This window comes from Lissotriton helveticus, chromosome 7, assembly GCF_964261635.1.
Source record: "Lissotriton helveticus chromosome 7, aLisHel1.1, whole genome shotgun sequence".
Classification (NCBI taxonomy): Eukaryota; Metazoa; Chordata; class Amphibia; order Caudata; family Salamandridae; genus Lissotriton; species Lissotriton helveticus.
The window spans coordinates 133,418,588-133,432,569 of NC_136068.1; positions in this window are offsets into that span (position 1 = coordinate 133,418,588).

The following is a 13,982-nucleotide window of genomic DNA, read 5'->3' on the forward strand; positions in this document are numbered from 1 at the left end:
AAAACTGCAACTACGTCACGTCACGTGAGTGTGACTAACGCATGCGCAGAAGCAAATTCCAAAACAGCGGCCATTTTTAGGGACGAGAGTTAATCGTTTTAGTAAAACACATAGGCAAGCATCACTAAGATACACACATATTCAAAATAAAGGGAAATTAGTACAACATACAAATTTGATTACAGAGTTATACATAATTCGAGGTTCATGACTCAAGCAAGTCGCGTAATTTGCGAAATCTTGCTCTATCAATAGGATGGTCCAAATGATAGAGTTGATTGCACAGTCCATGTCAGCGTCCACCAGAAAAGTGTACAGTCAGACCTGAGCTGATTTCCTGGCATCTGGATCTGGGCAGATGAGTCTTGAGGACGGTGTAAAACAATTAAGGGCAAATGTAGTACATTTCATAATGTCCATGATTGATAAATGTTTGTCTCCAGTGATTATTGCCTAGGCATTCTCTGCTTTTTTGGAGGGAAATTGTATTGAGGTTACGGCGAGAGAAATGGATAGGAGAATTTTGGAGGGCTGGGCACGGGAGAGAGAGTGGCTTTATTGGTCTTTGACGTTGCAGATATTGAAGAAGTTGTTGGGGTGATTTCAGGAGTTATATATATTCTTTATTTGTATACAGTTAGTTAAAACCATTACAATTGTTTAAAGAAAAACATACAACAAGGTAAGATCTCAAATCGAGGCAGATTACATTCTCCAGGGTACACTTCACAATTGTAGAAAAGGACGGTCACGGGAATATTGTTATAACAGGTTACAGAGGCGATGTTTAAATTAACGGCAGTAAAGTGCTTGAGCAGGGTGGGTAACAGCAGTAAAAATTCTGTTTAAGAAGGCTGTCACACAGAAAAATCACACGTTGTGTTCAAAGGTTTACAAGTGATAAAATCACAGTCAATTCAAGAGACATTCACAAATAGATATATCGCAGTGAACTGGGCTGAGATACAGCAAAGTGTCGATGCAAGAACCTAATTTGACGGAAATTATAAAAAAAACACCCTTATTGCCTAACACTAAAGCCACTGACACGTTTTAAGAATCGATCGAAGGTTCTTAAGACTCACTATGTGTCCAGATTCAAATTGAATGCGGAATCCTTCACAAATGGCTGGACTAACATTGTAGTGTGATAAAGTGCTTCTACAAGGCGTTATGTAAAAAAAATACTTGTCAACCGTGCTGTCTAACACTAAACTGTCTCACGTGAGACATGAGAAGCGCACAATATTTTCAAATACATTAAGCAGTAGTGAAGTCTCAAATCAGTCCAACGTGCACTCACAAGAGGATTCACTGCAGTGAACTTGACTGTCATTTTGTTGTGACAGTGGAAGAAGCTAAATTATCTTGTGTTAAAAATGCTCGTGCAATTGATAAATGCTACGCGTAATTCTCTTGAGGGAACCGTCCATCCTTATGCCTGACGCGGGGGTCGCCAGCACATATTGAGGACACACTAAAATTCTCAGATAATGCAATTTTTCAAATATCAGACGAATGCAGAAAGCGTTTGCGGGTGGAAACATTACAAAGGCTGAGCTAATATTTTAGTGTAACAAAGTGCTTATGCTAAAAGTGCTGGTGCGATTGCTGGTGACAGCAGAGTAGTCATGTCAATGATTCCATCTTTTGGCTGCCTTGGGAAAGACTCGACAGTCATATTTTCGATGTGCTGGGACCTGCCGAAGGGGCCCCAGAATGACAGACTCTGGTGTGAGCTAAAAAGACACATTTTGTCTGCAGAATGTTTAAACGAATGTTATCAGGATTGAAGGAAGGAAATGGCTTGCTTGCATGGGCAGACTCCCAGATTATTCCATTCACGCTTTAACCTGTTTTTCCCTTGACCACTGCCCACAGGTCATACAGGTTGTACCTCCTCGAGGTCAACGACAGCTCAATCATTCAATCTGGGAATCGTAAAGCGCGCTACTCACTGGTGAGGCCAGGTAGACCAGGGTGAAGTTTGCAGAGTTCCGTGGAAGTCCGCGAAGTGACAAAAAATTCTGCTGTGCTATGCGAAGTTCCGCAAAGCAGTAGAGTGCATTAGGTCACGCCGTTCGCGCAGTTTCAGTGGTGGGTACTTGTCCTGCTCTGGAAAATCAGAGCGAACAGTACTATGTGCAGCGTAAGAGGGCGCTGCTTCATTCTGCCACTTGAGTAGATCTTCTACTCGAGCGGCAGGTTCCTCAACACGAACGGATGATTTCCCAATGCGAGCGATCATGATTATCCGCAATCACCCGCGTTGAGAAATCTCGCTGGGAGGTGGTCTAGCTTTGGATTTTCCATGCTCGCGCTTGCAAACTTAACATTGGGGAACGTTTAAGGGTCTGTTCAAGGGAGCTGGATGGGGTGGCTAAGTTATGGACATATTAAGTAAAGCCAGGGCTTTAGTTTGTATGGCCAGCACCAATGAAAGTTTACCTCATTTATACACTTGTCTCATTAAAGCAACCTTTTCCACATAATTGATATTCTTGTCCTTTCTGGTTATGCCATCCTGCCCGAAGCATATTCCACTGGCGAGCTTTAATACACAGGTCTTCATTATTAGTACCAGGGTCCTGCATTCAAAGTTAATGTTATCAGGGCTTTCCTTAAAACCAGATATATCAGGTATTCTGAGTGGCATAAAAAGGATTCTGTAAGAAATGGGGAATTACCAGTTGAATCAGTAATTCTGGGACTGATTCGCCCGGTATTTGCCCCCTGCAGTTTCCCCTGGATATTTAAACTGATTTAAACAGCTGGAAACTCAGTAGAAACAGGACAGGTCCTCAATGTGTCTCCAAACCTCATAATTCTGAAGGGCCCATTATTGGGCCTACTGAAGCTAATGGGCCACATTTAATTTATCTCTTTTTTCTTAACATTTCCTCAAGTTGGCCTTTAGTTTTTTCCAGTGTTTACTTCCTATTTTTATCTTTTCCTTTGTGTAGCTAACCTGCTAATGAATTCTCAAATTATGAAAATGTTCCCTCCCACCCACAGGATGTTGTAGGAATGTTTAAACTCATGTTTGGCCTCCAGGATATCTGCCACACCACACATGGCAACATTTTAGAGGAAAAAAGTGTGAAATTAGAAAACAAAAATCAGGCAAATGTATTTCTCCCCATGACTTCAATTGAGACCTCAACCCGGTCTGTTGTCACGTATGGGACTTGTAATTGTTCTGCTGCAGGAACGGATATCAGAAATACAAATATATATTTTTTTCTTTGTCTGTCAGGACCACGGAGAAAGCGGTATGGCAGTCAGAGAGAGCGTGACAAAAATGTTGTGCACTGCCCTGCAGGAGCAGGTTCTGGCAGTGCATGCTCCAAGTTACACAAGACCAGCACCTGTCTGGAGAAGCCCACCTAGGAATCGTGTTTGTGCATGGAGAATCAGGAGGTGGGAGACTAGCCTTGAAATCAGCAGTCTCCCACCTGAATCGGGAGGGTTGGCAAGCATGCACCACTGATGTTGCTCTCTCTTTATTTGATAGCATGTTGAGTATAATATTCAACCTCTACAAGGCATCTGCTGCATCAATGGTAGCTAGGCCCCTGGGTATGCACACTTTGATGCCATGTATCTGTACAGTGCCAACAGCCTGGCTGTGTGCCCAGAGTGGAGGACAGGACAAAAACAGACCACTTGCTGCAGTTCTGCAGAAGATAAACATGTCTTGCCCGCCATGGCCAATGTACTGTCCTGATGGACACCTGGATGCTGATTCCCATTTCAGCCGGAAGGGCTCCGAACCATGTTTGGAGCCCTTCCGACCGAATGGGTCAGTGCCGGTCAGATTCCTTTCCGACGAGCCACTCCGATGGGCTCGGTCGGAAAGGAATCCGACTCGGATTTCCGGATTGCTGACAACAGGCTCTGTCCATAGTCCGGATATCCCTCAGTACTCCCCCGGTCGCCTCTTTACGACCGAGGGAGTACGATGGCAGCTTTTCACTGCCTTTTCGTGCCGGTGTGTCCGGCACGAAAAGGCAGTCGGAAGCTGCCTGTGGGGGCCCCCAGCAGGTCCCCCATTGGTGTGGGGCTGCCGTATGGCAGCCTGGGGGCACCTATGGTGCCCCTCCGTTGATCCATGCACCTGGTGGCAGGCACCATGGGGTGCCAGCCAAAGGGTTCAGGGATGAACTGCACCCCTGCTTTCAGCAATGCAGGCATGCAATCTGCTCTGAATGCATAATTGCATTGTAAAGTATACGAATGCGACCGAACCCTGTTCGGTCGCATCGTACTAGCAGGGCTGTAACCGACGACAGCAGGTCGGTCGGTTACAGCTCCTGGCCGATGTCGGACGGACCTCGGAATCGGCCCCATACTAGTGCTTTTTTACCAGTCACTCCCAGAGGACTGGCTTTTACTCCCCCACCCACCCACAGTGACGTGGATCTGCCAATAAAAGAACCCGAGTGCACATACTTGTGGCCAGTTGTATGTGCAGTAAGCATGTGTCCGAGTCCATCATTTATTTAGTATGTGGGCCTAGGCCACTACTACTTTACAGCCATTAGGGACCGCAGAGAGCAGCTCTCAGCAAAGCTAGACCGCTGTTGGCGCTGCACCGCATGACTTTCAACCACGGAGTCATCGAGGTATTGATGTCAGCTCCCTCCAACCTCTGCGCTGCCTTTTCTGCCCCTATTGTTTTTCGAAACACTTCAATTCAGAAGCATAATTGATGCTGAGACCCGCTGTTTAGGTCTGGCATTAGCCAAGACCTTTTGGTTTAACAAATGTCACATGCATTTATAATATACTTATAGAGGCTTTCATCCGGCCCCCTTTGTCATGTGGTCTGTTCTTCTGTCATCAGCAGCTCAAGTGCATTAAAAAGTATAAGAACTGGTATCCTGAGCACAATGGTCCTGGATCAATGGGTGTGGCTGACAGATCAAACATTTGGCTAAAAAGAGCAAAATGTCCTGTAACTGTTTTGTTGATCCTTCACCTTCAGGAAACTACCTATAAAATAATGCACAAAGCCAATAAATTACAAATAAAAGCAAGTTTAATCATGGTAAACCCAACTCTTTTACATTATGGAACATCAGTTGGCTAATGTGATCACTGATCATGCCTGTCTGCGTAACCAAAGAGTCACAGAATTGAATCCTGGTTTGGGCAGTGGGGGATAGTGACTTGTGTATTGATGGTGCTATGACGTCCCAGCCTGTGACAGAAAGCACTAAGAATCTGTGAGTCATTATTTTAAAACTGTATTGCACACAGTATAAAATGAGCAGCAGCAAAATGTGCAAAAGATTAAGGGCCAGATGTAGGTAGGCGTTTACCGGGTGGTAACGGCCGAAAACCGGTAAAATCGGCCGTTACCGACCGGAATCCAGGAAATGAGATGTAGGAGGCCATTAATTACCGATTTTAGAAAATCCGAGTCGGAAACATACCGACTCGGTAAAAATGACCCGGTAAAAATACCGTGTCGGAATCTACCGTATACATAAATACCGAGTTTGTATTTTCCGACTCGGTAAATCAGAAACGGTAATAATTGGCCTTGGAGATGTAGGTAAGCACAAAAATACCGATTCTGCCGAAAAACTGTATTTTTTAGTCGGTATTTACCATGGATTGAAAGCAGGTGGTAACCAAGGGAGGGCTATAAAAAAAGTCCCAAAATGCACCTCAGGACCCATGATGGTGGCTTTTTACATCATAGCAAGACGGCAGAGACTACAGGCAGCAGGACAGAGAGAATGGCTAAGGGAGGAACAAGTGTACAGGCAGAGGATAACACTGTTCCAACTGACAGAGCCTGAAATACTGCAGAGGTACAGGCTACACCCAGACACCATCAAGCAATTGATCAGGGACCTACACCCTCTCCTGGACCACCCAACACCCAGGGCCCATGCCATCCCACCTCATGTCCAGGTGCTATGTAGCTTACACCTGCTGGCCTCAGGGAGCTACCAGAGTGTGATAGCTGTAGTGGGTGGCGTGTCCCAGGGCTGCCTGTCCCGCTTCTTCAGGAGGTTTCTTGACGCCATGATGCAGAGGATGGGGCATTATATTTCATTCCCTGTTACACCGGCAGAATTAGCCAAAACCAAGACTGACTTTTATCAACTGGCACACTTCCCGCACGTGATCGGCTGCATCGATGGCACCCACGTCCCACTCTGTCCACCTGCAGCCACAGAGCACATATACAGGAATCGCAAATCGACCCACTCCATCAACGTCCAGGTCATATGTAATGCAGGTAACCTCATCACTGACATCGTAGCCAAGTTCCCCAGAAGTACCCATGATTCCAACATATTCCAGAATAGTGGAATATACACACGCCTACTTGCCGGAGAATTTGGAAATGGATACCTGCTAGGTAAATCACAATGACACACCCTGACACTCACATTAGATCTACGTCTCATGTACTTGCAATTAATGTCTATCTTTCTCCCCCTAGGCGACAGTGCATATGCCCTGCGGTCCTTTGTGCTCACTCCCTACCTCAACCCATCCACCAGGAGTGAAAGGCGATACAACGTGGCTCACAGATCCACACGAAACGTAGTTGAGCGCACATTTGGACTCCTTAAGAGCAGGTTTCGCTGCCTCCACAAGAGTGGAGGTGCACGGCAGTACACCCCAATCATCTGCTGCAAAATAATAGCGACCTGTGCAATGTTGCATAATCTCGCCACCAAGCAAGGCACTGAGGTGGAGCTCACATATCATGAGGACATTGATGACGACCCAGAGGTGGCAGAGCCCCAAGCTACAGTGGCAGCAGCAGCTACAGATGGGAGACTGAGACGGGCAGAGGTTACACAACAATATTTCTGAGTGAGTAAAGAGACACAGGCATGAATGTAACTTTGTGTAAGTAGTTTAATATTCACTACGCCACAGCATTGTTAGCTCACATTGGGCTCACTATATCAAACACTCCATGAGTGTGTTGTCACGGTTAACACCACCGTGACTACAGCCTTGGGTGGAGGGCAAAGTCATTGTTTGTGGCCACGGGCCACAGGGCGGGGCTGCTGTGGCTGTGAATCAATGTTCTCACTCTGGCCTGTCACACTTCCCCGACGCCTGCCACTCCTCCGTAAGTCATGCACAGGAGTGCTTGCACCACTCCTGCTGGTGGACACCTCGCTTTCGGCAGCACAAGTGTCGCCTCCAGTGCCAGTCTGATGCGCGAGCACTAGCTCCATAGCAGAGGTCATCCTGGCCATACCTTCACTTAAATTGTTGCAGCACTGCACTATGGCATCCTGCATCGTGACTGACCGTCTGCACAGCACAGTGGTAGCAGTCGCAAACCTGTTCAGGGCCTTGGTTTGCTGGCGCACATCCACATGGGCCTTGCGTCTCTCCAAATGGTCCCTGTCCAATTTGTCACACAGGACAGTCATGCACTGTGTAATATCAGATATTCCTGACGCCATGGATTGCATGCTTTCTGCCATTTCCCCTATGCCCTTGCCTACTGCTTCCAGTTTATTATTTGTTGTGCGTGCGTGCCTCTGAACCCCCATCATCGCTTTTGCCTGCAGGCGCTGCACCTTCACCATGGTGGCCTCCAGTCCGCAGAAGACACCTTGGACTTGACGCACATCCTCTACCTCCCGTGGCCGTCGCCCTCGGACACTGGCCCGCGTGACTCTGGGACTGGGGCTGCTGCTCGGTGTTGCCTCTGTCCTGTGTGTCACCCTCCACCTCCTCCTCCGATGATGTTTGCAGTATTCTGTGAGGGGGCACATCATGGCTCCTTACTCTTCCCAGCACTGGGGATGGTGATGTGGGGGTGGGTGATTGTTCTGCCGCTCCTGTGTCCTGACTACCGAATAGGAGAGGGGATTGTGGATTTTCTGCAGTTGCCTCCTCAGGTATCGGGCTGCCTGCTCTTGGTCCTGCCCTCCGTGAGATGTGCTAGGTCCGGCTTTTTCCCTCCTCTTGTCTCTGACCTCTGCTGTGCTGCGCTTTGACTCTCCTGTGGACAGACATGGACATTGTGTCAGTAATGTTGTTCACCTGTGTCATGAGATAAAATACACTTCTATTGCACTTTTGCCTGTCTCTCATTTGCCTATGCTACTTGTCTGTTGCTCCCCTTGCTGCAATGCACGCTGACTGCTCTGAGGTATCTACACATGACTACATTTCCCAGGATGCATTGCAGGACATTAGTTAAACCTGTTGTGGAGTCTGATTTGTCCTGTGAGGGGAATAGGTAAATGGGTAAATGATGATGTTCTTGCATCTTACCTGGTTTCTTTGCTCCTCTTGCTGAGCTGTCAGCGTCTCCAATTCCGTGAATACATTCCTTCTCAAGGGTGGATGCCACCATCTCCTCGATGTCGGTGAGTCTGGGGGCTCTGTTTCTTCCTCCTCCTGTAGCAGCACTTTCCTTGCGGTGGGCAGCAAGTTTTTTTTTGGTGATTATGCGGATGTCATACCACCTTTTTTTAGGTCTTCAAGGTCACGGTGGGTGACACCAATGGCATTTACCTTGCCTTGTATGTCCAACCAGGTGCTGCGTTTGATTGATTCTGCAACATGCAGAGTTTGCTTTCCAAAAATGTTGCCATAATGTCTGACAATCTCCGAAATTAGCACCTGCAGTTCCTCCTGGCTGAACTTCTGCTTCCTTTTGCGCTCTGCTGCATCTCTCTGTGCCTCCTGGCTCTCCATCTTGCAGTGTAGTTTGTATCAGGAAAGGCTGCTCCACACTCTGTCCTCCTGCTCTCCTGACTGTTTGTTTCTGCACCTGCATGGGCGTGGCCTGGCCCAGGTACTGGGGTGTGGTGCTTGGATCTGATTGGTTAGTTCCCCTGTGGCTTTGGATTTGGGTGTGGTTGGAGTACCTGATTGGTTCACAGGCACACATGTTTGTCAATTTCAAATTTTTCGGCGGATAGTTCCGACTCGGTAAATACCGGGTCGGTTTTTACCGACTCGGTATTTTCCGGGTCGGGAGTTGCCATTCATTCCTATGGGCCATGGCACCGGTGGATCAGTTTGGGTTTTTCCGTCTCGGATTTTACCGTGTAGGTATATTCCGAGTCGGTAAATACCGTTTCCGATTACCGACAGGTTCCGAGTCGGTATTTGTTACCGGCATTGTTACCTACATCTCATTTTCCTACTCGGTAATACCGAGTCGGTATGACTCGGTATTTAAGAGGTCGGAAAATAAAATTTACCTACATCTGGCCCTTAATATTTAAGTTGAAAAAGGGCTTTCAAAATATATATTTTAGTCATACCTAATGAGACTGTACCTAGTGCAGTCACGGCTACTGCTACTATGGAGTGGCGGGAAGGCAGGGCAGGAGGAGCGTCGGACGGGAGGCGGGGAGGTTGTTGAATTAAAAAACAATTTTTTAAAACGTACCTGTTCTGCGGCCGCCTCGCGCTTCGGTGCTCCACCGTTCTGTCGCTCCCAGCAGTCCCTGGGGCAAAAGACACCCCATCCAATCCAGACGCTGCTCTCATTCTATGAGAGCATCAGGGGGATTGGCCTGACCGGGCTGGTTTTACGCTCCGCTTAGGCACAACGATTCTGTGCATTTCTCTAAACCTGGCTGTAGAATACAGCCAGGTTCGAGAAACCTAAGTGCGCATGTCTGTTTGACCGGCCTAGGACTTAAAAGTGCTCAACATTCCTCCTCTCGCCTCTCATCGCCAGGCCCCACCCCTTCCTACACGGCCTGGCTCAGAGCCAGCAGCTGAAAACTAAAACGATAGTAAAATATTGTGATATTTTTCAGCTGAGGCTCTGAGCCAGTGGGGCGATGCTCCTCTGCCATTGCAGAGGAGCCGACGCTGACCTGGTGCAAACATTTCTTATAAGTGTCTAGTAAAAGGACACACTCCAGAGATAAAATTGTAACACTGTTACATTACCACTCAAAAAGAAAAGACTTTGCCACCATGAAGCTTCAAGTGACTCCATCGATTAACCCCTTGCGTGCGTCGGACGGCACGGTGGGTGTGTGCGGAGGACGGCCAGGGGCCGTCCGAACCATGCCCACACCATAAATCACCCTGCACCGCGGGCGGAATTTCCACCGCGGTTAAAGGGTTAAAGCTTATACTGGCTCCCAAGCAGCTTTTACATTTGGTAATTAACCAATCGCACACATTTACATTTCTTTCTAGTAGCAGGCGCACTTGTGAGAAGGAAGAGACCACCACCTTCTACTTTCAGCCAGAGACACCTGAAGGTCGCCAGTAACTGTCCAAGGACAGTTATTGTTAACAAAAAGTATGGGAATTGTTTTTTTTTAATATAAATGCATAGATAACTACCACTTCGACCTCTGAGTATCATTCACCTTTTTCTTTGTTTTGGTTTATTTACGTCATCATTAACATTCTTCGTTCTCCCACCATAGCATGCAGCGGTGGGTCCGCCCACTTCAGCTATTGGCTACCTTCAATGTGAATGACAGCATTCGGCCTTTTCACAGAGCACTTCCACACAAAGTAGTCCATTTTAGTACCATGGCAAAGTGTGCTTTGTGAGGCCTAAAAAATTGTTTTTCCTTTCAGCCAATGTTTATTTCCTTATATTTCGAGGGCCGGCAGCGCCTCAACTCAACAACACAGTTTTACAAAAATCATGACAAAACAAGCATTGACTAATCCAAAAGGCTGACAGCAAACACCTGCGTTATTGCTTTTCCAATGCTTGTCAAGAGCGAGCATCCGCATTTCTCACCATTGCAGCGCCTTTTTTTCTGAGGAAGCAAAGCCTCATTAAAGGGGATGATTTCATGACCTATGACCTCGTGGCGCAGGTGTAGCTGAGCTCACACGTTGGCCTACGAGCTCCTCAAATGCCACCCTGGACTGCAATCTGGAGATGACACGATCTATTCGATTTAGAAACATGGAGGTCACGGAAGGAAGCAGCTGCCGTCTGTGAGAACCGAGGGGGGTTCTGACGTAGGAAGCCCCAGTGCTATGTATAACCTGAGGGATATCTCTGCTGTCCGCAGCACGTGAGTTTTGCTACTTGAGCGGTACCTCCGATGCCCAGAGCATCTGAGAACGGCGACTCGAGCGATATCTCTGCTGTCCGGAGCACAGGAGATCTGTTACTTGAGCGATAGCTCTGCTGTGTACCACACGAGGGATAGCTCTGCTGACTGAGTAAGGCCTGTGATGACGGCTGCTTGAGGGGTGGCTGTGTTTTTTGCTACTTGAGGGATAGCTGTGCTATCTAAGTAAGACCTACTGCTTGAGGGGTGACTCTGTTGTCTGCTGCTCAGATGATAGCTCTGCTGTCCACAGCACTGATATCTGCTACTTGAGCGATAGTTCTGCTGTCCAGCGCTCGTGAGATCAGCTACGAGGTTGAAAATTCGGCTGCCCAGAGCACGTGCAATCTGCTACTTGGGCGATAGCTCTGCTGTCTGCCACGTGAGCGGCAGCTCTGCTGTCCGAGGCCTGTGAGGTCGGTACTTGAGGGGTGACTGTTGTCAGCTGGTTGAAAGATAGCTCTGCTGTCTGAGGCCTGTGACGATCTGCCGCTGCAGACGTATAATGGCCTTTTCTTAATTCCCATGCTGGCATTAGCCGTGACGGTGTTCCGTCCCCCTCGCACCCCTTTCAGCCCTGCGAGCTCTTCGGATAATGAGCCCTTAAGAGGCCGCTTCCCCTCTCGGCGCCCCTCCCCCCCTCACTTACTGCATTGAAATGCAAAGTGTTGTCTGCTGTCGGCCTGTCAGATGGGCCCGGGGCTGCAGCTGGTCAAGGGGCCGGTGCCACCTGGGGCTACTGCAAGATGGCGGGCTGCAGTCTGCAGGGGCCGCTCTCCCATCTGCTCCGTGACGGCCCGCCTCCTTCCCTTGCCCTCTCCCTCAGCTGCACCAGGGTGATGGGCACAGGCCCGGTTTCATCGCTGGTGGTGCCCGGTGCGAGAATCATTTTTTGGTGCCCCCCAAACCCATGACCACCTCCTCGGATTCTCTCACTACCACCGGGCATAAGTGCCAGTCATTTCACCTATCCTAAGTTATTGCTAAACACATAGCCCCCCCCCCTTAGTTTGGTGCCCCCCCCCACAGGTCAGCGCCCAGTGCGGCTGCACCAGTCGCACTGCCCTAAAGCCGGCCCGGGATGGGCAGGCCCCACAGCCACAGGCTGGCTGAAACCCCATGTGCGGCGGAGGAACGGCGGGGCGGGGAGCAATAGAGTCACGGGTGGAAGGTACAGACAGGGCCTGTGTGTGTGAGGCCAAAAAACACTACTGGGTTTAGGCTCCCAACAGTAAGGCCAAGCCTTGAACAAGTAAAGAACTTACCAAATGCCAATACTGCTTCCTTATTTAAACTCTTTCTTCTGCATCGTCCTATTGAAAAAGCAACAACATGGACTACATACTCGTTTTTCTGTCAGAAATCAATCTTATTTTTTATTTAATCTTTCACAATATATAAAAAAAATATCATTACTTCCTTCTTTTTTGCCCTATTTAAACATCACACTCCTAATACTCAGGATTCAGAATGTAATACAGAGGTTAGGATTCACTTTACTAATGAGAATTTATTTCTTCACAATCAAACCCATTTTAGCAAAATTAGGATAATGAAAGACTGTGACAAAAAAAGTACCGTTCTAATCTAGATTACAGTTGTAATTTTTGAACTGCTCGTGCTCGGAAACAAGATTATGAGCCCGATTCACAGAACTAATTTAAGACAAGATCCTAAACTTACTACTTTTGGTATTCACAGAATTTAGGATTTTGTCTTAAGTTTGTCTTAAGACAGATTTAAGACTAAATACTAATTTAAATCTGTCTTAAGTCTGTTTTAAGACAAAATCCTAACTTCTGTGAATACCAAAAGTAGTAAGTTTAGGATTTTGTCTTAAATTAGTTCTGTGAATCGGGCACTATCTTCGTGACAAAAGCAGTAGCCAACTGAGCTATGCACATAAAAAACTGTTCTGTGATCTGCATAGTATACGCTCTTTTCAGCAGGTATATTATTTGATATTTTGATATTTTATATTTATTGGGATTTATATAGCGCGACTATCGCTCCGGAAGGAGCATCTTGGCGCTGAGCAAACAGAAGAACCAGCATAGGGAGGCATAGATTAGATGGCTGCGAGGACCGATGGATCAGGCTGAAGGAAAATCCAAGTCTTCAGGAGTTTCCTGAAAAGGATTTCTGTAGGGGCGTGCCTAAGGTTGCAGGGGAGAACGTTCCATGCCTTGGACGCCAGGAATGAAAAGGTTTTTCCACCTTTAGTTTTTAGCTTTATTCTAGGTACATTAACCAGATTAGCTTCTGATGACCTCAAGCAGCGCGATGGAATATAGCGCCGAAAGCGCTTAGCCAGGTAAGAAGGGCCGGTGTTCCTAGTGGCTTTGAAGACCGTGACAAGGAGCTTGAAAAGAACTCTCTTGTGAAGGGGTAGCCAGTGAAGAGTATTAAGGGCTGCAGAGGCCGAGGACCTTCTTGGGAGTTTAAGGACGAGCCTGGCCGCTGCATGTTGGACGCTTTGCAATTTCTTGAGGGAAGACTTCTTTATTCCTGCCAGGAGGCCGTTACAATAATCCAGCCGGGAAAGGATTAAAGCCACCGCGACTGATTTCCTGGCAGAGATGGGGAGGAAGTCGAACAATTTCTTCAGCTGTCTGATAATATTGAAGCAGCACCCTGCAGTGATGCGCACATGGTCATCAAAACTAAGGGACGAGTCAAATTGGACGCCTAGATTGCGGGCCGAAGAGACCGCACTCGGCGGTGCTTCAGAGTTTTGAGGCCACCAATCCTTTGGGGAGAAGAGGATGTCTTTGCCTAAGGGTATTATTTCAGTTTTAGCGCTGTTGCACTTAAGATGGTTAAGGTTGAGCCAAGAGAAGACTTGGGAGAGGCAATTCTGAAATCTGAGGGCGGCATCGGGGTATTTTTTATTTTAACCCTCTGCACTACCTTAGATGAGCCAAAATTGCC